Source organism: Ambystoma mexicanum, chromosome 1q, assembly GCF_040938575.1.
Source record: "Ambystoma mexicanum isolate Mex_15411 chromosome 1q, UKY_AmexF1_1, whole genome shotgun sequence".
NCBI classification, from domain to species: Eukaryota; Metazoa; Chordata; class Amphibia; order Caudata; family Ambystomatidae; genus Ambystoma; species Ambystoma mexicanum.
Genome location: NC_090922.1, coordinates 1,097,254,507 through 1,097,277,672, shown reverse-complemented (window position 1 = coordinate 1,097,277,672; position 23,166 = coordinate 1,097,254,507). Strand labels below are relative to the sequence as shown.

General features: G+C 46.2%; 1 protein-coding gene across 3 annotated transcripts in view; it reads right to left on the bottom strand.

The window, feature by feature from the left end:
- Positions 1 to 23,166, bottom strand: part of BTBD8 (BTB domain containing 8) — a 2,362,893-nt gene that overhangs the window by 220,674 nt on the left and 2,119,053 nt on the right. The gene's annotated exons all lie outside the window — the stretch shown is intronic.

Genomic DNA, 23,166 nt, shown 5'->3' with positions numbered 1-23,166 from the left:
TACAATTCAAGTTACAAAGTCTCTCCCAGTGGCCCCTAAATTCTTGCTGTAGGAGATATATGGTCTCAGCCTCCTTAGGAGATCCCGTGCCCTCCCACATTTTTGCCTCTAACTTTGTGTCCTCATTGTGCAGTTCCCCTTGTTATGCTACCTTGCAATCCCTGAGATTTAGATATTTCTGCCCCCCTCGCTACCACCTTAAATGCCTCCCGCAACATCCCTGCTGAATCCACACTGCCAGTGTTGAGCTCGAAATACTCCTTTATGTCTTTCTTTAGGTCTTCCCTAAAACCTGTATCCCTCAGCGCTTCAGCTCTGAGCCTCCATGTCGGGATTCTTGCCCTGGGAGGAGCCTTGTATTCCGCTTGTGTCATTTCCTCCACTAGCTCTGGGCCACTAAATATATGATCTAATCTGGAGTACAGGTTTTGAGGGGCGGAATGGTGCGAGTATCCTCTATTCCGTGGGTTGCATATTCTCCACACATCCTCCAGCCTTTAATGTTTTAACAGGGTGCCCAGGGCCTTCGCAGCTGGGGTCGGCGTCCCGATCTTCTCATCTGACCTATCTAGCTTCGGGTCCAAAGTACAGTTAAAGTCTCCCTCTCCCCCCCCCATATGACTGCCCTGTCAATACATGGGCTTATCTTGGTTTAGAAATTCTTGAAATACCCTGTGGCATCTTGGTTCGGGGCATAAACATTCATAATATTCAGTACCATCTTTATCTATTGTAGACTGTACTAGCTTAAACGGGACATGCAACGCTATCCATGTGATAACACCTCTGGCATACGCCGAGTACGTTGCCCCCAAGGTAATACCTTTCCATTTCCTATCTACCAGCGCTTGCTTCTCTTTGCAACTTGGAATACTGTTTGTTCAGGTGAGTTTCCTGTAGCAACGCGATATCTATTCTCTGCCTTTTCAGGTACATCATTACTTTATTGCGTTTAATGTAATTATTCAATCCCTTCACATTCCAGGTCCCTATCCTCAGGTCTCCCCATCTTATCCATTTCCCACTCCACCTGTCTCCGTCCCCACTCTCCTCATTTTCAGTTGTGGTATGTGATTGTAGGTTCGATTCCCCTTAACACCCCAACCTCCCCCACCAACCCTTTCCTGCAACTCCCCAACTACCCTTCCTCCCCTATCCCCCAACTTGTTGCCCAGCTCCAACTTTGGATCTCAGGCTACCCCGCATCTATACCTTTTCTCGGACCTAGCCGATACTCCTGGCTCCGCAGGGGTACACCGTCCTACTGGTCTTCCAACTAAACTACCTACTAGGGGTAATGACAAGTTCCGTCCATGTCTCCCACATTGAACTTTCAATTTACCACACTCTTTGCCCCTTAAGGCCAAGGCGCAAATTGCTCTAAACTCCCCATACTACGTTTTATAATCTAGTCCAAACTAAATGTCATGGCAAATTGTAACATCTCCACCGATATTCAATTTACAGTATCTCTCGGAGAAACCCAAAGTTCACTTATCCGGTCTGCTGGCCCTTGTCCGCCTGGTCATCTGCGTCTGCTGGGCAGTTCTTCGTATCCAGCCATGTGGTCACGCTCTCTGGGGTGTAGGAAAAGCGTGCTTTATCTTTGTGCAATACTTTCAGCTTTGCGGAGTACAGCAACATGTACTTAAATCTGGATGCACGCAACCTCCTCTTCACCGATACATAGTTCAACCGTTGCCTCTGTACCTGGAAAGTGTAATCCGGGTACGCCGTGATATCAGCCGATGCTCTGCTTATAGTCCCTCCCTTCCGGAAGTGTTCCAGGATCTTCTCCCTTTCCTTATAATTCAGTATCTTTGCAATGATGGGACGCAGAGGGGCTCCCGGTGGCGGCCTCCTGGCCAGGGCTCTGTGCGCTCTCTCGACGGTGAACCCCTGGGTGAGCACCTCGGAGCCTATTTCTTGTAGCAGCATATTTTCTTTATAGTTCGTCGGGTCCGGGTTTTCAACTCCCTCTGGCAATCCAACGATGCGCACATTATTTCTGCGCGCCCGTCCCTCTGCTTCCTCTGCACTGTCCTCCAGGTGGCGCACATGTTGCTGCAATATATGGACCTCTTTGGCGTTCGCAGCTCAAGTGGTCGTGTTTGCTTCCACCTCCTTCTCCAGCCCTCTGGTGCGTTCGGATATAGCTCTGACATCGTGTCTAAGGAGGTTGACGTCCACACGAACGGCTTCAATTCTGCGATTGCGGTGTCGATCTTGGATCCCCATGACGCCTTTAGTGCCGCAATAACCGCTAGGATCTGGTGATCGTCCCGCGCCGGGTTTGCCTATCTTGGTGCGTTTCACTCCGGAGTCTTTGTGTCAGCTGACGCTTGGGTGGATTTAGCAAAGATGTCTATTGGCTGTTGTTTTGCCTTTGGTTTGTTAGATTTAGATGTCATCTCGTTCCTCCGCATATCCCTGGCTGAGTGTTGTAGATGGTGTGTACTCCTGCCGGCTTCTATTCCCCCTGCAGGGCACTCTAACCTACACGCCAATGACCTTCTGCTGCCCCAGGCGCCCAGCGATCACCGACAGTGGCTGTGGTGTCTCGTGCCAGCTACGTAGTCTGCTTCCACCTCCCTTTATTGCTCTCCTCCAGCCTCTGTAAGTCCAAAGTCCCTGACTGCTATAATGTCCATATGTCTCTGCAGCGCTCATGCACCACCATGCATCCAGTTCCACTGGCAGGTCACCTGGCCTGTGTTGTCTGCTGTTTGCACCTGTCCCTGTTGCTTTGAGTGTCACTATTAAGCCTTCCATTTTGCTTATGCACGCACTGCAGGGGCTGGGAACGCTGCATTGTAGGGTTATTACTTTGTGCCAGCCTTCATGGGTCTCCATTGTGTTACTGTACTAGCCGGTGTTATGCAAGTATCGAGTACCCCTCCACTTCGGGTCCGCTCGACCGAACGTCTCGTCAGTTTCACTGACTTCAGAGCTTGATTTAACATACAGACACAGTGTAGCAAATCTGCGCGAACATGCCAGGCATCTCAGACAGCCGGTAGCTCTCTGATGTGGGCGGACTATGTCCCGTTCTGTATGTGAAAGGCTTCACTTTTCCATGACTGCCGGCTCACTGCTGCAATGTTAATTTTGGATATTCTCCTGCATCACGTATCACACCGTCACCATTTACAAAATGTCACAATGTCTTTCCACGGTGCTCCCTTTCACCAGATCATACACTGGGGCCTGCTCGTCTCCTGCAGTTCCGCGTTCGCACTCCCTGCCAGTTTCGTTTTGCCGTGTCCTGGCTATTCCACAGTACAAGTCACTGGCCTCCTCCTCTGAATACAGTGCTGCAGGTCACCATCATGCAATCTCAACTTGTGGAGGCTCAGCCCATATTGTTGTGAGGTGTGCTTCGTCGTCAGGGGACATAACCTACGCTCCGTTCATTTTGTTGTAGTCTGTACTGTCGTCGGTCCGTGCAAGTCCGCACTGCCCTCCTTGCTTGTGCTCATACAACGGATGCAGTCAGCAATCTTGCTTTCACGCCTCGTTGTGCTTGCAGATTCAGGCTCTGTCCTTTGTTCTCATATGGAGGCCATTTTGGGTTCTCCAGGCTGCATCCATTTCAATTCAGGAGTATGACCATTTCCTTCCTCTCGTATTCCCACAGCAAAAATGTTGCTTGTATTACGGTTGTATCAGTTTCAGCACCAGAGTGTGCAAGGATATTACAGGATCAGCAGGAGACACTACGGGACACGTCCGATCCCATGGCTCCTTGGCCATTAAGATTATACCCCAATCCTGCACCCTGTGGTCTACACTTGTCTGCAGCAAATGACTGGCTGTGTATTTGCGATATATATACATGAAGCTTGATTTACCCCCAGGCTGTCTGATCTCCATATTTACTGCAAACTGAGGCTGGCCGAGGGGGCCTTTTCTTGGCCACCACAAAGGGGCAGCCAAAACACCCCACCCCAGACCCGGTACAAACCAAACCTGCTGCCCTCTGCCTGTCCACTACAGCAGCTGGGCTCCTATGTTATACACATCAAGGGCCCCTGCACATGGGAACAAGCAAATGTCAACATTACATGTCCACCCCCTCTAGTGTAGTAATGAACAATGTTACGTTTGTGTTTGACCCCGGTTTCACATTCACACAATCCAGGTATGCAACATATTCCGGAACTTAATTCATTTGTGGTGATAAGGCGTATGGAATGGTTGCCCATCAATAGGGGAGGGGGCCGTTACCTGGGCTATATCCTGCCCGCAGTATGCCATACCCCTACTTTTCCTGCTCTAACCTGCTCAAGGAGAAACGCAGAATTGGCAATGGTCGAAGTGTATGAAAAGAAGTAGTGGAACTATGTTCCCTGCGGCCCTGCCACGCTCCCCACAAACCCTATCACCACGCACCCTTCCACGCACAATCCAAACTCACAAACACAACTGCTCTTTAAATGCACAGAAGTGCAAGTTTCAATTTCTTCCTACACTTTTATTTTAAAACACACCCCAGAAAGGTTTTAAAAAAAAAATGTATAGGAACAGAAAACCTTAAAAAAGTCCAGGAGTACCGCTCCCACCCACGTCGACCAGTGAGACTAGGAGTCCTTTGTTGCGTGAGTGGGGTACCTGACCAGTCCTTGGGGTCAAAATAAACCAAGTGTGATTAAGCTATACAGGTTAGTGGAAGACACGGATGTGACAAGTGACGTGATTTTTATTACACCTACCTCCAGAGCCTTCCCTTCACCCCCTGGGTAGAGTCCAAGCTCCCCACCCCCCAGAGGGGGCTGTGGTAGGAGTTGGAGTAGGGAAAAGCATATACCTGTGACTGCGCATCAGTAGTGAGAGAAAGCAATCAAACCCCTTCAGTGGGTGGCTGCTATTCATTCATCAGCACAGAAGGGTTTACCAATGTCACATATATTTGTATTGATAGTCCACTGCTCACACCATCCAGTAACTCTTCATACATGTGTTAGAAGACATGTACCATATATAACAAATCAATACACAAAGCATTTAGATAGATGCGCCATTCTTCAGGTTCATGATCAAGTACTTCTCACTCAATAATGAACAACTCATCTTAGTAGAAGTCAAGAAAGGAAGTTAAACCTAAAATTGAGGAATTTACAACATTGCGACAGAAGAACGAATTGCTAAAAATCTCAATATTGATAGAAAGGAACAGTGGATAACAATACTCTGGGAAAAGGGGAAAGAAACACAATATTCTGTGCTAGAAAAACAGTATATAAAAGAAAGGAAATATTATGAGCCAAAGTTCAGAGGAACCAATCAATTGAATTATGTACAAAGTCAGGTAGACCATAACAAGCCGGACTATAATTTCCCACGAGGGAAAGCCCAACAGGGAAATAACTTTGAAGGACACGTTGAAACCAGCAACCAAGAATACAGATCTTACAAAATATCCCCATAAGTGATTCCCAAGGGGGAAAGAGAAGTCAATAGTCCATTTGAAGAGTTACAGAGACGGATTCAAGAAATCATGAGAGACTAATTGAAGATCGGATATTAAGGAAGAATCATTCAGACTGGTATTCGAGGTGTCCTCAGGAGAAGGGGGTCCTTCTTCTGACCTAAGTTAGTTTTCATAGTGGCAGGGTCAGTTAGGGTAGTTCTGGACAGCTGACTTATTCCTTTGGACATTCATAGCTGACTGATGAGCACCTTAGTTAGTAACATAGGCAGGGTCCCCCCATAGTGATAGGGAAAGTTAGGCCTTATAGATTTACTTTGTGAAAACATGTCCTCAAAGTGCCTGCATCCTCCTCCTGACTCGCCACACTAGGTTGCCATTTAGAGGCAGAGGAGAGTATGGTGAGAGACTGGGGATGTGGTGGAGAGTAGAGCATTGAGCAGAGGGAGGCTTTGTGAGAGGAAGAGAAGCAGTTAGGAGAAAGAATAGGTTAGGCAGGGGCATAGTGATGTGGGGGAGTTGGACCATTTGCAGGAGGGGAATGTGGTGGGGGGAGGAGAGAATTTAGCCAGAAGAGTGCACTGTTTAGTAAAGAACCAGGTGTCATTTCAGAAATCTTTGAAATCGTGTTTATGGAATTCTGTATTTTAATAATGTATCATGAGTTAGACTCAAATGTTTTAGCTGCCATAACTTCATAAACCCTGCATCCTTTGCCGGCACTTGCCCTTGGGCTCCCTTTTCTAGACTAGCCCAACTTGGTGCACCCTGCCCATCGCACTCATTCTCCCTTTCTCCCTTTTCCCCTGGCACTTGCCATCTTGGCCCGCCAAGCACTTCCCTGCCCCCTTTCCTTGGGGGCACCCCACTCCTGCACTTCTCACCATACCCCCTTTTCCCCTGCACTTACCACCTTCTCAAGCACTTGCATGGTAGGATTGTCACAAGGCCAATATAACCGTTATTTGTTTTTTTGTTCTAAGCTCATGATTCCCTTTTAACCCCCCTTGGCCCCCATCTTGTCCTGTGGCGTCTGGAAACACTTGTGTATAGGCGGCATACAAATGTCCAATAAATACATTAATAGGCTTTTAACTGTAAGGTCTTTTATAGACATTTTATCTGGATGTCTATACATGCTTTTTTACTATGTTCTATTTGTTTTATATGTATGCATAATGTATTATTTTTATGATTACATAGGTTTACATTGTGCAATGCTAAGATGCACTCATGCCATGTTTGCCCTTTCATAAAAAATGTTGAAGAAATCAATGAATAAAAGTAGTTTCAAACACAAATGACTCCAAGGTAGACGATAACCAAGCAAAGGCAGTCCTAGGGTATGGTGATTTCCATGAGAGCATTATTTGATTGAGTAACATATCAGGTGAAGAAGGTGGCAAGAAGGTGCAACAACAAACATCAAGGACAGGGCCTAAAGGAAATAATATCCTTGAACATTGACAGCCTGAGGCCAGAATTTACAAATACACTGACAAATGACATTGGGTGGTTTTGAAGGCAGAATGCAGGAGCCGATTGGTGGGCAGTTAGTTTGGATAGGAGGGTGACAGGGTTTGTGAGGGGGGGAGGGAGAGTCAAACATCGCTAGCAGATGGAGTTTGAGCCTCAGTTTGAAGAGTTCCACCAAAGAGATGGCTTTGATGGCCAGGGAGAGAGCATTCCAGTGGAGTGGGGCAAGTAGGGAAAAGGAACAAAAGTGGAGGCAGGGGACTGTTTGTGAAAAGATGAGGAATAAAGTTCAGAGGGAAAGTACAGTGAGGTGCAGTCAGCGCGGAAGAAGGGGCATGACCATTGATGGATAATTAATTTATTTAGAAATGTATAAAGCGCAATTAAGGCCCAAGAGTGTCTATGCTCTCACAAAGACAGTACAAAGGAAAGAGCAGTCCTACATAGAATTTGCACCCTCACTAGTTAGAACAAGCAGGTTTTAAGTGCCCTGCGAAAAGGGAAACCTTCCCAATGGCTCTCAAAGAGAATGGGAGCAAATTCCATAGTGTAGGAGCCCTTACCGAAAAAGAGCGGCCTCCCAACCGGGCACGCCGATACCTATGTATTTTGAAAAGTAACTGAGAAGAGGAACGCAGTTGCCTAACTGGATGGTAACGTTTTATCTTTTTCCTCAGATAGGATGGACCTATGCCACAAAGAGGCCGGAGAGTGAATCAGAGGATCTTAAACTTAACCCGAGCCGCAACCGGAAGTCAGTGGAGCCGGTGCAACAAAGCAGCAAAGGAGTTAAGATGAGGAGCACTAAGCGCCAGTCTAGCTGCCGCAGTCTGAAGTACCTGCATACGTTGTATCTAATATTTGGGTTGCCACAAATAGATCCCATTGCAATAGTCCAGCGATCCCATTATGGTCTAAGTAAACATCATAGTTCGAGTGTCTGCAGGTAACAGAGGCAGGAACTTCCTCAAAACCTTGAGTTTCGCCAACCCAGCATTAGACAGCCGAAATCTGTGCTTCCCGCGAGCCACTAGGTAAAAACCTCTCCCCAAGGCTTTTTACAGACGCACATACTGCTTGGCACTGGCTAAGTGAGTCAGGCCAAATTGGGAATTCCAAAGACCACTAGCAGTTTGGGGACCAAACACCGGAACCTCTGTTTTGGCTCCATTCAGTTTTAGCCAAATGGCAGACATCCACTTGCCTATGCTATCCAGGCAGTTTCGGAGTTTACTAAAGTGTTCAGTTAATGGGGAGTCTAGTCGAAACACTAATTGAGTGTCATCGGCAAAGGTGTAAAAAAAGGACACCGCAATCAGGTCTGCCAATAGGCGCACATACAAGTTATAAAAAAAAAGGAGGTGGGAGAGAGGCGATCCCTGAGGTACCCCCCAAGACACTCTAGAAATCGAAGATTGACAAGCCTGAAAAGAAATGGTTTGGGCTTGTCCTGCAAGAAATGACCCAAGTCATGCCAATCAAGACCCTCGGATACCTGCCTGCTCAAGACAAGCCAACAGAATGCCATGATCCACAGTATAAAATGCCACAGAGAGGTCCAGCATAATTAATACTCCCACCTCTATGCGGTCCTGGAGAAGGGCTAGGTCATCCAGGAGTGAAATCATGACAGATTCTGTGTCCATTGATGGACGGAAGCCAGATTGAAATGGATGTAGACAGTTATTGTTTTCCAAAAATTGTGAAAACTGAGGTGTGATCACAGCCTCCATAAGCTTCGCTATGGCGGGAAGTAACGATATGGGTCTGTAATGATCCACCACCAAAGGGTCCAGATTTGATTTCTTCAAAAGGGGGGTGACTACTGCATGCTTCAAAGGGGCTGGAATTTCCTCCACCGTAAATAAATGCTGAAGGGCTGCTGCAAACATAAACGTCGCCCTCTGAGGTAGGACCTTTAAAACATGCAGTGGCACAGCATCAAAGGTTGAGGCAGATTTCAGACCATCTAAAACCCTCCGTGTCACAGCATCATCCAAAGGCTTCAAAGAAAAAGCATCTGCCAGAATAGGCATAATGGATCCCTCCAAGGAGGCGACCTGTAAATTCTCAACCTCAGAGGCAATTCGCCCCTTTGCAATAACTTGACGAATATCTCTAATTTAAAAAAATGTAACAATGAGTAACAAGGATTTAAAGAAAGCAATTATTCATGGAGCACCATCCAGCATGGTGGAGGTGCAGGAGGGTCTGGGTAGGTTGAAAAGGGTACGTGTCGCAAAAGTGAGGACTTCTTTGAGGAGTGCAAAAGAGTAGAGGGGTAGACCAAGAAGTAGGCTCACACAGTGTTAGGGAGAATTCTCATTCTATGGCTAATTTCCCTTACCTATAGAGTACCCCAGCAGCTTTGCTGGATTTGAAGGGTTTGTTTCTTTTCTCCTGCTAAGAGCGAGACTCTTTTTCCCACTCTTAGGCATTTTTGCTATGTGTGTTCTAGACTATTTTTGTGTTTAATGTCTATGGGATTTTCTCAACCCCATAGGAACCATCTTTATTCACATGTGTTACACAGCACCCTCCGTGCTGTGACACAGGGGTGTCGTAGCGACCCCCAAACCTAGACTCCATATCCTGGGACTGACTACTGTCTCCCAGGGCATGTGAAGTCCCAATTGACTTTACTAGTCAATTTTTATTAACTAAACCAGTACAACCCATCTTACTATGGAGGTACTGGAAAGGGTTAATAGTTTTTCCCTTATGTTAATTTTCGAGAGGGTACCATACAGTCCCTCTCTCAAAAGTTTCTGGCTGGTGGCAGTGGTTACTACCGTAAATATTCGACCGCAAATATTTTCCTATGGGATTTTCCCATTGTTTGAGGCTACCACTTTTTCTGACAGCCTCCAACATACCGACGGTTTATTTTTATATTAACTTTACTCTGGTAGGTTTTATTTGCCAGAACTTTAATATAAATTCTTTCTCGTGTCTTTCTGTAAACTCCTAACCCAGGTCGGGGATCCTTTATTCATCCTTTTGGCAGGCTTCTGCCAAGAAGCCCTCCTTTCGGCGCCACCGAGTCTGGGGTGGGTCCATTGTGTGGGAGGGGGAGTAGGACCCTGGACAGGGTTGCCTCAGCAACCCATGTCGCACTCTATCCTGATAGGCTGGAGGGTCTCCCGCCAAAGATGACCACTCCACTGTGTGAGTGACAGCTAGGCTGTATGAATGGGGCTCTTTTTGCATAAAAGATGGGTCCTGAGGCCTGGAAGAGCAAGATGTCGCCACTGGAACTAAGGAGCCGAAGAGGAGAGAAGCCAAAGACATCTGCAAAGACTGAACCACCGGTGTAGCCCTGCTGCAGCGTCTCACCACTTTTCTCCATACGACGAGAGAAGATCTTCATCTGCAAGAGCCTTCTTCCCTTGAGCTGGTGGGGCCAACCAGTTTGCCAATCGCCTTCCTGGACCTGCATCAGTCCAATCGCCAGTACCCTGTATTCGGAGGCCGGATAGCCAGGCACCAGTCCACCCGGACTGGGTAGTGCAGTAACTCGAACCTTCCTCCGCGACGAGAGCCTCTCTTCCTCTGCTGAATCCCCCGAATTGCAAGAACTACCAGGAACAACCGCCACCGCAGGAGCCACTTCTTTATTTTGAAGGTACATTGTTCCGCCAGGCCGCCCTTTCTTCGCGGTAGAGCTAAAGGTGTTTTAAATCCTTTACCTACCTGTTGGGTTGGCCGCCAATCTCTCTTAACATTGTCTTTCACCTTCTGCATCCACCTTTTCAAAATCGTTAACCTAAGACTTGACTACAGCTACAAGAACATTTTGCTCCTGGGCCCTTACCCTGTACCACTGACTCTGGCACAGCCCGTTTGACTCTGGCTACATTTGTTAGAACTGCCTTCTTTATATTGTTTTTCAACTAGAACTGTGTTGGTGCACCTACTTCTTATAACCCCTTTTTTTCCCCTTTCTAAACCTTGTGAAGTGCCATTTTGTTCAGTTTTCATTTAAGTATATTCTATACTGATGCACTGTCTTGCTTAAACTGGTTCACAAACTTTTTTTTTTGTAACAATTTTTATTATTTTAAACAAACAACACTGCAAACATTACAACCATTAAGGACGTTCATAATCATTGTAACACATTACATCTTATAATGCTCTCCTCCGCCCCCCCCTCACTCCCCCATAACTTGAGCCGTCTTATCCGTGCCATCCACCTGCGCATCTTCAGGAGTCTCAGTTATTGTCAATTCATCCCAGTCTTCTGTTTCGTGTATGACCTGGTGGGGGTTTGCCATCGAGGTCACAGGTTGTCTCCAGGCTATCAGGGGACCCACCTCTTCCTCCCCCCCTCTAGTGACTGCTTCATACCAGGCCGCAGTTTCCGCTTCAGCCCATTTCAGGAGGTCTGAAACTGGTTCACAAACTTATGGGAAGTGTTGCTAGGGTGTGTAAGAAGATATTTCTGTATATCTTGTGCTTTCCCTCCCTTGTGAGAAATTGCTAGAGTATCCCTTGTGTGTGGTTTATACTGTGCCGTTTTGCTCGGTTTTCACTCTGGTTCACTTGGTCTACAATTTAACTAGGGAGTGTGTATATTTTTCGTTGACTTATTTTAACTTGCTTGATGACTTTTATAAATGTGTTTTACTAGAAGTGTATAAAATAAATATATATCTTCTTTTTAATACCAAGCTTTGGTCTGTGTTTCCTTGTGCCATAGTACTGTAGGCCTATTGTGTAAACCCTGAATACTGCTCATCTCCCTCTTGAGATAAGTCTGACTGCTCAGCCACAGCTACCGAATAAATCTTTGTGGTACAGACTGATACCAAAGGGGATTTATTGCTCTCACCTGTAGTCCTAATCTTCTGTAGTGCTCCCTAAGGGAACTGCACAGGATTCTGCCTAACACACAGTAGTCCAGTTTGATGAGTACAAGAATAAGAGTTTTAGTTGAGTAGCATGTGAGGTTTGGGCAGATTTTTCTAAAGCTTAGGAGGTTGACTAACTGCAGTAGCTGTGATGAAATAGGAAAATTTCAGGCTGCAGTCAAAGAGAACACAAAGTTGCTAGCCATGGGCGAGGGGGTGGGAGAAGGTCAGGAGGGAAAAGGATGGGAGTTAGCTTAGGAGGCAAGGAGAAAAATTACTTTTGACTTTGACGAGTTGAGCATGAGACCGTGCAGAGCCATTAAGTGGCAGATGGCAGCTAGGAAGTTGGTTATGTGTTCAGAGGCTGCAGTGGTGAATGCAGGTGAAGCTAAGAATATCCAAGTATCATCAGCAAAGAGAAGATAGTTAAAGCCAGGGAAATGAGTGTGATGAGGGAGAAGATATATTTGGCGAATAGAAGTGGGCCAAGGATTTATCTTTGAGAAACACCACGTGGAAGGGTGTCTAAAAAGGGTTGCTGTAGTCCCATGAGATGGAGAAGGAGCAGTCAGAGATAGAATACACAGTCAAGTACAGTATCCTTGAATCCAATGCGGGAATGAGTTTGAAGTAGGGGTGGATGATCTACAGTGTCAAATGCAGTGCAAAGCTCTAGGATGAGAATGAAGAAGAGATAAGAGTGCTGTGTACCAGCAAAATAATTGGCGATGTGTTGAGAGCAGTCTCAGTAGATTACTTGGACCAAAATATAGATTGGAGGAGGTCAGCAAGTGAGTGTTTCTCAAGATAGTTGTTTATGAGGTTGAAGACAACCCTATTAAGGATTTTAGATTCATAGGGAAGGAAAGATACAGGTCTGCAAATGTGAGGTTGCTGGGGAGCAGAAGAGGTATAACTAACAGTGTGGAAAGATACCCGTTAAGAGAGGTTGGGAGCGGGTGACAGGGGCAAGATCCTTAATTTGCAGTGTAAAAGAGGTCAGTTAGAGAGCAGGATGGGTTAGCATTGGAAAGTTACGTAGAATTGGGGTAGAGAGAAGAGTGTGGGGAAGAGGCAGAAAGAGGCCGCAGATAGGAGAGAAAGGGGAACAGTGTGCCGCTGATTGTAGTGGAGAAGTAGGAGCCAAGATAATCGATGACGGAGGAGGAATGTGACCAGTTCTTAGAGGGAGAAAGCATGGCTTGGAGGGTGCTTGATAGCTTGTGAGGGTGTCAGTAGAGAGAGGACAGATTAGTGATGTGTCAAGAGCGGTGGTCAGGGATATTGGAGAGAGTACTTGTAGGCAGCAAGGACAGTAAGGGTTTGGTCTATGTGCCAGTGGCATAAGCAGCAGCAATTCTCCTCGGCAGGTGGATGGACAGGGATTAGAATGTTGGTGGGAGAAGGGGGATAAAAGAGCAGGCAGGATAGTGATCATTGAAGGGGTGGACAGTACAGAGTTGGGTACAGTAAAGGCAAGAGCAATTATCTGAGCAATTGGAGGAAAATAATCTTGGTGGGAGATGTTGACTTGGTAGAGGTAGGGGATGATAGGGGATACTAGAGTTGGGCTAGAATGATGTTGTTGATCGATGATGGAGGAGGATTGACGAGTAGGTGGGGAAAAGAGATATGAGGGGCATGGAGATTACAAAGTGGTCAGAGGAGGAGGAGTAATTTGTGGGAGCAGAGGACATCATGGCGTAAAAAAGGAGTATGAGACTGTGAGACTTTCTCGAGTGTACGTTTGAAGTTCTTTAAGGTGACTTATGAGCAGTCTGAGAATGGAGTTACATTGGAGCTGATAATCCTTAGACAGACTGGAGAAATAGAGATTGTCCATTATGGTGGTTGGAAGTGTGGAAGTGTTTTGAGTAAGAGGTCAAGATCAGAGAAAAAGGCATTGGGGGTGCCAGTTTGGCAATAGATGGACATGTTACTTATCCCTGTTAATGTTCTTTCGACTGGATGTTCCTTCCACATATTCCACATCTAGGATATCTTAATTTCCAGCTTTAGCTGCTCCAGAAAAGAAAATTCTCAAATTCTCTTGGCAGAGGGCGCTGTGCGTCGAGACGGTCGACTCGATGGACATTGAAGGCTTCCATCTCGGCTGACGTCATTGTTAAGTACATATACCAAGCGCAACTCCTGTTGGCTTCAGTTCTGTTTTTTCGCCACCACATGCAGAATTAACGGCCTTGATAAGTGCCTTTAAATGATCAGACCTTAAAAAAGCGCAAGGTCTAAAGCTTGTAAATTGTACAGTGGGGTAGGTAGGGAGGGTGATGAGGAATACGTAGGAGGAACATCCAGTCAAAAGAATGTTACCCGGGGTAAGTAACTTGTTCTTCGAATGGATTGTGTCCTCCCACATATTCCTCATCTATGATAGACTCCCAAAGCAGTATTAGGTTCTTTTGGAGGAGGGAGTAAGAATTGAGAGTTACTGTTTGTCCAGAATGGAGCATAGTACTGCCTTCTCAAATCTTAACTTCATTGTTAGAAGTGTTCAAACAGTAATGTTTTGTGAACGTGTGGAAGGTGGACCAGGTAGGTGCCTCGCAGATGTCCTTTATCGGCACTCCCCTCTGAAGGGCAGAGGAAGTTGCCATGCCCCTAGTGGAATGAGCCATTAAACCTTCTGGGGGATCTTTCTCTGCTAGTCTGTAGCCAGTATAATCCATCTATGTAGGGTCTGTTTGGTGACTGACAGACCTAGTTTGTGTTCTGTATATCCAATGAAAAGTTGGTCGTGTTGTCACAACTTTGCCATTCACAAAATATAAAAGCTTAGAGCTCTCCTCTGATCGAGTCTATGGAATATTTCCTCTTCCTTGCCAGGATGAGATGGAGGATAGAAAGTTGGAAGCACAATTTTCTGTGCTTAATGGTAATCTGACACAATCCTTGGTAGAAAAGAGGTGTTTGACTTCAGGACAACCATATCCTTGTAAAAAAGTGGTAAACAGAGGTTTACAGGATAATGCCTGCCACTCACTCACCCTGCGGGCTGATGCTATTGCTACTAACAAAATGATTTTGTAAGTTAGCAGCCTTAGAGCAGGAATGGAGTAGCTCGAAAGGAGCGCACGTCAAAAATTTGAAAATTAAGTTAAGGTCCCAAGTTGGTACGTGGAATGGCGTAGGAGGAAACACATTTGTGAGTCCTTTAAGAAAATGAATTAAGGGTATTTGGAAATAGGATTCCTCTACTGAGGTGCACCTGAATATGGAAAGCGCTGCTAGAAAACCCTTGATTGTTCCAGTCTGGAGCCCCAGATTTTCCAAATGTAGTAGAAAAGATAACACTGTAGGTGTATTGCATTGAAAAGGGTCTACATCCTTTCCCCTACACCAGCTGCAGAACTTGTTCCAATGGCAGCGGTAGAGGGATTTTGATGCTGGCCGAAAGCAAATCTCCATTACTCAAAAACTAAAGTACTGGGCCTGGATAAAACGAAGAAGTCGCCTAGACCGCCCAAATGGTTTCTCGACAAAACTAAAATTGAAGTCGTCATTCAGTTCAAATACCTAGGGGTGACCATCGATGGGTTGGCCAAAGACAAAGCGATGCAAGAACAGCTATGGGACAAGGTGAAACGAATTAACAGCACAAACAAGATCGGTCGATAATAAATTCAGGAAATGTTCGCTCTTGCCGTCGATCAAATTTATAAAGCAAAGGTCGTCCCGTCTATCATCTATGGCATGGAAGCTACACTGAACATGCCAAGTGCGATATGGCAGAAGCTGGGAGGCCATGTACGGAAATCGGTTCTGGGCCTACCCAAGTCGACATCCATGCCCGCGATCAGGCGAGAACTGGGCCTGGTTTCCTTGGCATCTTCGGTAGAGCAAAGCAAGATGAGACTATACAGAAAAATCCTGATGGCGGATTCTCTGCCAATTTATAACATCATTGCAGAAGAGCTTAAGAGCGGTACGTGCAAGGCACTCAATAACTGGGCGTCAAGACAGCAAGAAATTCTGAGGGAAATAGCATGCTCGGAAGAAGATCTGAAAACCAACCCAGACCGAGTAAAACGGAAAATGGAACTTATGGATTGGATCACGACTATCGACACAGCTAGCGCAAACAAACTATTGACTCATCTCCCACCGACATTCAACAAAGTCAAAATGCCCCAGAACTACTGTATGAAATTTCCAAACGAACGTATGCGAGGTATGTTCCTGAAAGCAAGACTCAATTTGCTGATGACGCATGAAATCCTGGCAATTCGCTCCCCGTCGATGGACAACAGTTGCCGCCTGTGCAAAAACAAAGATCAAGTGGAAACACTGAAACATTTAGTGTTGAGATGCCCAAAGACACATCAAAACAGAGACACATATCTTCAATCTTGTTTGCAAGGGGCGGTAACGCTAGACGAAGATGCGGTGTGGAACAGGTTAATTTCGGGAGAGACAACGAGATGGACACTGACAACGGTGAAGTTAATAGAATCAGCCTTCAAAATGATTACCCATTTAACGACAGAGGTGACGGCATTACCAGATACCCCGGAGGGGGGAGGCTCCCACATTTAGAGGACCATCCTAGGTCAGACAAAACTCTGACAATTACACGCCAGTTGAAGAGCGAGACGAGAGAACACAAAGTATCTTGAAGAAGACAAGCCTAGACAAGAGAAGATACATTAAGACACACCTTGATTGGCGGATCCTCAGAGTGGAAGATCCTTGTAAAAAATCAAAAAATCTTTTTGATTAAAATTCAAGTAATAAAAAAATAAAAAAGAATAAAATAAAAATCTCCATTACCTCATTCGGGAGGTCCAAATCCTTGTACCTCAGCCTCTCAGCAATCATGCATGATGGCTGAGTGTCTTGAGCTCTGGATGGAGAACCCGACCCTCCTCTTACGAGAGAAGTTTCTCTCTTTGTGGAAGACGTATTGGAGGGCAGATGGACATGTCCAGAAGTTCAGGGTATAACGTCCTCCTGACCCAATCCCGGGCAATTAGAATCATGGATTTCCTGAACTTTCTCAACCTCCTGAGCACACGAGGAATGACAGGGACTGGAAGAAACACGTACAGTAGTGGAAACTCCAGTCCACTACGAACGTGTCCCCTACAGCTCTTCTTGGAGGAAATTCCCTGGAGCAAAACTATTCACACTTCCGGTTGGCACTGTTTGCAAACAGATCCACTTGAGGGGTTCCCCAACAGGTGAAGATCTCTTGAAGAACTTCCTGAGCTAGTTCCCACTCGCGGGAGACTGTGCTCTGCCTGCTCAGAGCGTCCACTGTCGTGTTCTCCTCTTCGGCTAAGTGAACTGCTGATAAAGAGACTCCTTCTTGAATTGCCCAGAACCAAAGCTGCATTGCTTCTCTGCACAGTGGAAGTGACCCTACATCTCTCTCCTCTCTTGTTGAGGTAGTATTTGTATTTATTTTTATTTATATAGCGCTTTAATCCAATGCGCTTTACAAGAGGAACAAGCATGATACAACAAGCAATACATGACAAATGAATCTGAACCAGAAAACAGTACAAGGAACAATTTACATTATTGATGAGGAAAGGTGCTGATGGAGAGGGACTAAGTGAAAGAGGGCGTAGGAGGAGTAGATAGAGGTAGAGTCAGTAGTGAGAGAGGAAGTAAAAGGATGCTAGGGGGGTGAGTGGAAGAGAAGATTTTAGAGAAGTGCGGAATGAGGGGTAGGAGGTAATAGAGCGGACAGGGAGGGGTAGGCTGTTATAATGTAAGGGAGCGAGAAGTTGGAAGGAGCGGAAGCGGGAAGGGGCACAGGGTGGAGGAGGAGGAGAGAGAAGGAAGAGATCCGCAGAACGGAGTGACTGAGAAGGAGTATAAAAGGTGAGGAGGGAGGATTTTTAGGGAGGGGCAAGGCCATAGAGGGATTTAAAGATTAGACAGAGGACATTAAATTTGAGCTGTGAATGAAATGAGAGCCATCCTAGTGAGTTGAGAGAAGAGGGGATGGAGTTGTGAGGTGAGATAAGGCAGAGGGAGCAGATGGCAGAGTGGTAGATGGATTTGAGTGGGGAGAGATGAGAGGAAGGGAGTCCAAAGAAAAGAGTGGTGCAGTAGAAGCATCTGGAGAAGATAAGGGAGGTGACTAAGTTTAGTAGCATGAAAGTTTAGGTAGGGGCAAACTTTGCAGATGTTGTAGAGGTGGAAGCGGCAAGATTTGGCGGAGAGAGAGAGAGAGAGAAAGAGAGAGAGAGAGAGAGAGAGAGAGAGATGGGGTCAATGTGTACATGGCCACTGTGATGTCCGTCATTATCAGGACATTCTTTTCCTGTACAGAGGGCAGAAAGGCCTTCAGCGCTAGTCTGGTTTCTTTTTTTTAAAAACTATTTTGATTGTTTTTTTTTTCTTTTAGTACATCAATCGCATGTGCAATGTCAATTACAGATTTACATCATTGACATATTCATTCCCTTGATCTCTCTCCCCCTCCCCTGCCCCTCCCTAACCCAACCACCCGAACCAAAACTAACATTCTACATGGCTGGTATGTCGTCAGAAGTCCAGTGTTTACTGCGGTCTACCTCCTCAGCCTCGTCTTCTCTCCCAATAGTCAATATCCCGCCTCGTTATGGTGTTTTTTGTGGGGGCTTAGGGGGACTTGTCATCTGGGGAGCTGAACAGAGCATTAATCAGGGTGTTCCAAGTTGGTATGTTCTCTATGTTGTCCCCCCACCCCCTGTCTGAAACGCCACATACCACACCACTGTTTCAGCCATGGACCATCTCTTCAGGTTTTTCCACCACCCATCTATGTTTGGGCCCGCCTGTAGTTTCAATGCCATGACGATCCGTCTTTTTGCCAGTACCCATGCAAGATCTATCTGTCTGTTTTCGGGAAGGGCATTTTTTGGTCGTCTAAACACTCCCAGGAGGCAAGCTTCTAGGGTCCATGTGTAGGTGGGGAGTTCTGCTCTTCGAAGGCGTACTTCTATCTCTTGCCAGAACCCTCGGATCACTAGGCACGTCCAGAACATATGCATGATATTGGCCTCGCCTCCCTAACATCTTGGGCACTTCCTAATCCCCCGCCCCTGGGAACTGCGAAATGTGATGTAATGTCATGTACGCTCTGTGGTGTGCATATAATTGGGTCTGTTTTAGTCTGGCATTCCTCGAGACTTTCTTATGATATATCATTCCTCGGGTCCACTCAGTGTCTGTGAATTCTCTGCCTATGTCTAGTTCCCACTTGCTCCTCCTTGCTCCTCCTTTTAGGCACCCCTCCCGATATGGCTTCCAGCATTCCCTGATACATTCTGGACACGCCATGCCCTCCCTCGCAAACAACAAAAAACAGCTCAAGGGTGCTATCCACCTCTGGGAGGGTGTGGGGGTTGGGTGGTCACACATCTGTTCCATATTTCATGTAGCATTCTAGAGTGTGCTATATATTGTCCTCTGCCCATGCCAGGCTCCTCCACCAGTTCCCCTCAGACGTGTGTAGGTCCCTTGCTCTCCCAGTGTGTCCTGATCTGTGCTCAATCCTCTGTGTTAGTCTCATACATTGCTGCAAGAGGGATTTGGGAAGAGTGTGGCTCTTTCAGTTTCAACACTGTCTTTGTCCTTTCCCAGATCCTCCTTCCTAATCTTAGGGGCTGGGGGGGGAGGGGTTACCCGTTCTATCCTCTTTTAACCACAGCACTTCCCTCAAGAGGTTAGGGGTCAGCACTGTGCTCAGCAGGCAGTGCTCTACCGTTTCTTTATTAGCTAACCATCCGGTGACGTGTTGCAACTGTCCTGCCAGATAGTACAATTTGAAATGTGGGATTCTCACCACTCCATCTTTGTAACTCTTACACAGAGTTTCCAGGGCAATGCAGCGTCTCCCTGAGCCCCATATGAATCCACTTATCTCTGAGTTCAGTTCCTTGAAGAAAGGCCTGAGTATGAGATATGGGACATTCAGGAAATGAGAGAGCAATCAGGGAAGGGTCGCCATCTTTAGCAGGGCGATCTTTCCCATTACCTAGAGGGGTCGTTTCTCCCAGAACTTAATTGAGTTCACTAGCCCGCTTTTTGTTCTTAATCTATTTTCTCGATGGGTCGCCCCGTATCGAGGTAGATATTAATACCCAGGTACCTGAACGTGTTGACTTGCCACTGCAACCCTAGGTTCGGGTGACGTGAGGCCTCCACTCTGACCCATCCTGCCAGCGGAACGATGCATGATTTTGCTCTGCTAACCACTATTCCTGTCAACTTTGCAAAATTAGGTTCAAAAAAGCTTTATTCGGATTGTTACTTTAGCACATAACACAATTGCAGTCACAGTTAATATATATAACAACCCAATAAATAGTAAATCCACATGAACATCTTTGTACTTAAAAGAGAAGAGGAAAAAAAAAATCAAAACAAGTTCAAATTAACATCTGTGGGATTGGGTTTCAACCTTTAGAGGAGAGCAGGGCTAAATGGACTATGGGAGGAGAGCACAGCTGGCAGCCTCAAATGAAGCCTAAGAGTGGTGTAAGTCAATGCCTGACAACCTGCTTCTTAGAAGCCAGGCACGGTGAACATACCTTGCAGAGGCAAAGACTACCTTCCACTCTAGTGTATTAATGAGGAATTGCATTGATTCCCTTGTGGTTCTAAGCCCCATGTCGAGTAGAATTGGTAATAAGTATCTGCGCCTAAGCCCCAATCTGAATGGACATAGCAATGTAAAATAAATCAAAGTTTCTTTAGCTTTTTTTGCAAAGTGGGCAAACGCCAGTATTGTGAGACGACCAACCTTGCATTACAAGGCAGTGTACAATATACTGAATATGAAGATAACATATAAGGAGCGCTTATAGGGGGGGGATGAATAACGTCCAGGAATGGTTTACTACTTCCCATTAAGTTGGATAGGAGGAATACAGGGCCGTTTTTAGGAGCATGCATTTGGATCTCTAGGCTCCTAAACGTATTGGGTTTAGCGCCTATCTTGAGGCCAGCTTTGAGAGAAGGGCAAGACTTACTGAGGATTTCCCAGAAGTGACTGGCGCCTAACCCACACAGTATCTTTTTCACATGTAGAAGCCAGCCCGATTTGTTTTGCTCCTTCCAGTTGCAGGAAGTTGAAGAGAAAGTGCCAAGCGCCATCCACACTCCAGCCACCCCCTTCGACTCCAGCCACCCCCTTCTAAGTACCAGGTACGTTCACGCCAAAGTATGTGAAGTATGATGAACAAATAAACCAGCAAAGAGCATCAGCTGGGCTTTGCCCAGTGCCCATCAGAGTAACAGCACCTATTGAAGTACTGACACCTAAGGTACCCATTGAGTAAACCATATCTACAGTCAAGACAGAATGGAATACCCAAAGAAGCCAATAAGATACTAAAGGAAGACGAATGGTGATGTCATAATAAATCGGACTGACGCACATATAGAAGATATAATGACCTAAGAATACTGACAAAGAGACGAAATACCATGGATAAGTGACATCTTGAGCCTAAGGTGAAACAGTTGATGTCAAGATGCAGGAACATGCCATATGCACGATGAAGATATTCAGTTAGTTTAAACGTGTACAGATGCAAGAAACCGCAAGAAGCAAAGAAATCGTGAAGCTTGCTTATGCTTAGTAGTAAAATAGATTGCGGCAAGCGCCAACTATACATATATATACCTCAAAAGCGCTTTATAGATGAGTGAAAATCCACAACGCACATAAGCAGAATTGAACAAAGGTTATTAAAGGTCTCAAGAGGAGAGTGTTGCAGCAAACAAATCGAGAATTAAGACGGAGAGAAACCCAGCTGAAGTTTTCCATGCCAAGAAGCCAAAGTCGTATCGGGCTGGAAAAGACCAACAGTGGATACAATTAAAGAGAAAAAGAACAGAGTATCCTGTTCAGAAAGGTCAAGATAAGCCACAGATGGTAGAAGACTGGCAGAATTAAATTAAATATATGAAACTACATGAAGAAGTTGTCGATTTCATAGTGTCCAAAGCACGTGACAAGGCAGGCAGGAAGGGATGAGACTCTACGCATGGATCCCTGCCATACCCATTCTCCCTAGACTTTCTCAGACCAAGAAGCAGACTCAAGGCCCAACTACAAAGAAGTAATTGACACATGACCACTGAGGTGACGATTGATTGTAACATAATTGGAGGGAAGCGGGGGTGCAGACAAACTCCCTGTACCTGGCTGGTTGTTCTGCATGCTGCTAGACGTAAGTGGAGAAGTATGAGTGGGGTTGATGCCAACCCAATCATTGTGGACCGTGTAATCTAGGGTCCTATTGTGAGTAGAACCTATGAGATGTCGTACTTTTAGTGACGTTTACAGTGGCCATTTTGAAGAAAGGGCTTAGTTGCCCCACCTGACATTGATTATCCAATCCCCTCTCCCTGTTACCACATACAGTTATAGCACCTATGTTAAAGTTACCTTCCTATAACCAATCACATTGCATGTTAGGTTTTTAAGATTGCGCGTCAGTGATGACGAGTTTTTGATATAAATGCTGTGTTTTTTCTGAAATTAAGTGGAGTTTAGGCGAGAAGGAAGATCGAGCGGTTGCTGATGTTCATTGAACTCCCTGTTTTTTGTACTTGTCATTAAACGACTCCCTTTGCCAAACTCTTGAGTTGTCATAGTTATTTGATGCAAGAGTACGAATCTGCATCCCCATCTATCTCGAGGGTGCTGCTACTCATCTTAAAGGGCTGTTTGGAGACCCCCAGTGTAATGGGCCGGCTGGGGTCCATCCAGTTCAAAGTCTTTCAAAGCATCTTTATAGGGGCCAGGCTCGTGGAGGACCAAAGACTCACCCAGTACGATGCTGGCCTAAGGGCAATCAGGTCGGCCACGGGCACTATTTGGAGTTCTAAGTGAATCAGCGCAGATGGTACATGTTTAGGCAAGAGCAGCAGTATTCTCGATTTAGAATAATAATTTTGGATTAGCAAAACCCCAGATCTCTGTGCTGTAGTGTCATGCCCCAGGGTTTCCGTCATGGGTCCCAGCAGCGGTGGCACAACAGCTGGAAGCTGCCCTGGCGCCTTCGGCAACGTTGGTCTATCCCAAGGCTGAAAGGGACTACATCTCCCAGCACCCACACGGCTGCCCAATCACGTGTAACATGAAGGACGTGCTTTCCGTGTCCCCTGCAGGAAGCTATTTCTTGTTGTCAGGCGACGACTGCGGCCCTCCTAAACCGTCGCTCACTTTTCTCTGGTTCAGTCACGTTTCTGGTTTGCTACATTTTGGTAATTGACCCTTGGATTGCCCTTCAGGATACTGCCTCCGTTCTTGTCCCTGCCTGTCTTGAAGTCGCGGCTCCCGGACTACTTCTGCTGGTAACGACTCCTTGGCTATGTGTTCTGGCTCCCCTGTTGCTTGCTGCTGTTTGTGCCTGGAGTTTCCTTGTCACACTCATCCCACGC